This window comes from Miscanthus floridulus, chromosome 9 (assembly GCF_019320115.1).
Source record: "Miscanthus floridulus cultivar M001 chromosome 9, ASM1932011v1, whole genome shotgun sequence".
Classification (NCBI taxonomy): domain Eukaryota; kingdom Viridiplantae; phylum Streptophyta; class Magnoliopsida; order Poales; family Poaceae; genus Miscanthus; species Miscanthus floridulus.
Genome location: NC_089588.1, coordinates 21271292 through 21275456, shown reverse-complemented (window position 1 = coordinate 21275456; position 4165 = coordinate 21271292). Strand labels below are relative to the sequence as shown.

At 38.9% G+C, this 4165-nt stretch overlaps 1 non-coding gene across 1 annotated transcript; it reads right to left on the bottom strand.

The window, feature by feature from the left end:
- Positions 1-517: 517 nt before the first annotated feature.
- LOC136484450 (small nucleolar RNA R71) lies at positions 518-626 on the bottom strand. Its single transcript, XR_010765970.1, has one exon. It is a non-coding gene; the product is annotated as a small nucleolar RNA R71 (small nucleolar RNA).
- Between the last annotated feature and the right edge of the window lie 3539 nt (positions 627-4165).

The following is a 4165-nucleotide window of genomic DNA, read 5'->3' as shown; positions in this document are numbered from 1 at the left end:
GGGTAATTTATGACCGGTTTTGACCTTCCAACAAACTACGTTAATGATCTAGAAGCATTACTTAAGAGAACTAGAGCTAAACTCAAGAAAGTTTCATCTTTAGAGTCGGAAGACAACAGGATAAGGCATAGCTTAACACCAGAATTTGAAGCTATGGCTGACAAGACTCTCCGTGAGTTCTCTGCTCCAACTACGACCAACATCCATACTAGACCAGCGATCAACGTCGGAGATAATGGATTTGAGCTCAAGCCAGCCCTCATCAACATGGTGCAAGCAAGCCAGTTTTGTGGGAAGGCACATGAAGATGTGAGTGCTCATCTCCAATACTTCCTAGAGATCTGTAACACTTTCACCATCAAAGGAGTGACCCAAAACGCCAAATTACTTCGCCTCTTCCTGTTCTCACACTTAGGGAAGGCAAAGCAGTGGTTCTATGCCAACAAAGATAGAAACACTACATGGGATGACTGCTCCACTGCCTTCTTAGCCAAGTTCTTTCCCACGGGCAAGACCAATGCTCTGCGTTAGAGAATTTCTCGTTTTCAGCAACAACATGATGAATCTGTCCCTAAGGCGTGGGAACGCTTTCAATATTACATTGCAGAATGTCCTCATCATGGGATGGAAAATTGGCTACTCATGCAGACTTTCTACCATCGATTGGCCAATAGTACCCGTGAGACATGGATGCTACTATTGAAGGTGCATTCCTATCACTCACAATTCTAGCTGAAACAGCTCTCATGGAGAAGATGGCCTTCAACCAAGATTGGAATGAATAACGTCATCAGACCCGCAAGAGAAGTGGAGGTATACATCAACTCAAGGACGTGGACATGCTGTCTACCAAGATGGAGCTAGTGATGAAGAAGCTCGAAGATCGAGCCAATGAGAAGCAAGAAGTCACACACATTCATGATTCTCACACGACGTGTGAAGAGTGTGGAAACAATGTGCATTTAGGGAGCAACTGTCCTAAAACCCATGAGGATGTGAACTTTGTCAACAACTACTTTTGTCCTTAATAGAATCAAGGATGGAATCAGCAACATAGACTGAACTATCAAGGTAATTACCAACGTAACCATCAAGGTAATAATTATAATAATTTCAATAATCAACCACCCTTGAGAGAATTGATTTCGGGCAAAGCTAAAATTATAGAGGGCTTATCTAGGAAATTAGCTTCCAAAGATAGAATATTAGAAAATATAAATAATAGAATGGATAACCTTTCCTCTACCATTAAGAACCAGCATAGCTTTAATAAAATGATAGAATCACAAAATAGCTCAGCTAGCGGCTGCCGTTCCTCCAACCAATAAAGGTAAGATTCTAGGGTAACCAGAAGATCTAGAAACTGCAAATCTTGTCGATATTCACAATGCAGCATACTACTATATACAACCATCGACGGGAAGGTGGATAGATTATACCTTGCTTGAAAAGAAGAGCGATCCAGGAAGACCTGTCATCCCCATAGCTATTGGACCTCATATTTTCCAAGAAGTTGTCCGTGACTTCGGAGCAAGTGTCAACATTATGCCTAAGATAATCTATGATAAATTAATGGAGATACTTTGTTGTACATAAATATGCATTTGCAGCTTGCAGATCAGTCACTCTGCTACCCTAAGGGAGTTCTTGAAGACACCATTGTACGAGTGGGACAATCATATGTTCCCATAGACTTTATGGTTTTGGAAATAGGTAGAGATGCAAGGGCGCCCATTATTTTGGGCCAACCTTTCCCAAGCACTACAAAAGCCATCATCTATGCGGACAGTGACAAGATCTGCTTCACAATCAAGGATAAAAAGGAAAAGTTTTCTTTCAAGACCCACATCCTGCAATCTCCTAGACATCCATAGATGCTATACCTGTCCGAAGAGACAACAGTGCCCAAGAAGAAGAAGAACAGGAGAAGAAGGAAGAACAAGATCTGGTAGCCACAAGAAGAATCAGTCAATATGATCAACACACTCAGATCAGAGTATGACCACCTCCTTGTTTTACCATTCCTTGCTAAGAAGGATGATCTAGGCGTACCCACGATCAAGTGTACCATTGGACAAAGAATCTTCCACAAGACCTTTTGCGACATTGGGTTGGGTGTCAATATAATGGCCAAGGTAACGTATGAATATTTATTTAGTGATGAACCTTTGTTCCCTACATATATGCAATTGTAGATGGCGGACCAATCAATCCGATTTTTGGAGGGAATAGCGAAAGATGTCATGGTAAGAATACATGATCCCTATGCCCCTGCTGACTTCATGGTTCTAGACATGGGTGAAGAAGAAGATGATATGCCCATCATCATTGGAAGACCGTTCCTCAACACCACCAACGCGATCATCTACGTTAGATCTGGACGAGTCGACTTCCAATTGCCTAGAGAAAAGGTATGCTATTATTTCAATAGTTATACCACTTATGAACAATCGAAGAAGTCCCGCTCCAGGAGGAGATGTCAATCATCCCAACGCCAAAGGAATCAACTCCCAAAGAATGAATGGGAAGAAGATCTTGAAGAAGTTGTGAAAGATGAACCTACTCCGCCTAAGACCAGTCCACAAATGAAGCGAGTATGGAAAGAAAAGGTGACATCATCCAAGTCACCATCACTAGAGGTGCAACCATCAAGGTCTCCATCTCTGGAACTGACAGATGCACTCGAAGAATAAATGACTATCTCCAGTCAAGTCCTGTTCGGAGGACTTAAAAATCCAAACCCACGCCGAGATGTAACATTGGTAGTTATCCATATTTACTTTTTGGCATTGCATGATTTGTGTTCACTTTTAGCATATTTACTCTTTTGCATTAGCATTGCATTAGTAAAAGAAAATAAAAATTACATCATTGCATCATAAAAGCCTAAAGCCCCATGTGAATAAATCTATGGTGTAAATACCCATGGGAATATTCATTGTGGAGGCAGAAAAATTAAAAATACCATGTATACATATTTTTCTATTCTGCATATCATGAATGAGAAAATCCAAAATATATTAGGTAAACATCCTGCTAAAATTCTGCCAATACAAAAAATATTTCTAAACCTCAAGAACAACTAATCTCCGGATGGCTGACCGCTAACCCCTTATCCTAATCCGTTCCATGAGTTTTGGTATTCTTGCTGGTATTCTGTAGGATGATACGATCAAGAGCAAGTTCACCCGGTCGACTTCATCCCACTCCATCTATGGACAAAGAGAAGGGCATCCGCTGGCAAATCTGCTTTGAGAAGGATGACTCGACTTCAACATTCGACCACGACAACATCCAGCTTGGGGAAAAAGCACCCCCTATATATCTAGCTAAGTATTTCTTTCCATTTGCTATTTTTAAGTTTGCTATATAGTTGCTAAAAAATAATAATAAAATAAAAAGATGCATAACTAAAAACAAAATAAAAATTTATCTTGGAGATAGAAATATATATGTTAGTAAGGTGTGATCTAAAAATAAAAACAAAATAAAGGGTGTGTCTAGTTTTCTATTTTTTAAGAGCTAAATAAATGGGCTTTGAGGATAATTTCTTGTAATAAAAATGATGAATAGTTGCTCTATCATAATTCCTTTCAAATACATAGTTTTCAGCCTTGAATTCTCCTGAGTTTTGGATAAGATTATTTTGATATAAGAATTTACTTTGAATTTGAAACTTGTGGGTAGCATATGCTTGAATTAAGTCTTGGTAAATTAGGGATATGATATGAGAAGGTCTGAGCTGTTGTTTATCTTGTTCCAAGTGATACTAAGGTTTTAGAGATTTGTCTTTTGAAAAACATAAAAATGGTACATGATGAGTTCCTGTATGATAAAGTTTGAATTTCTACCAGAGCCATATATGTTATTTAGATTAGGAAAACTTTCTCATATACGCTGCTTGTTTTGCATTGAGTTTAGTCAAGCTTTGTTGACCCTTATGAAAGGTTTGACATACTCTTAAGATCAAGATCACGAACACACCACCCACATATGCACTACTCCTACACTAGGGGTAGGCGCAAAAATATGTCATTCCATCTAGATCCACCCAAAAAAAATATTTTACTCCTACATTAGGAGTAAACACCAAAAATATTCTTGATAGGATTTCCACTAAATAATTGTTTCAAGTTCTTGTTGCTATCTCTCAAAAGTTTTGTTG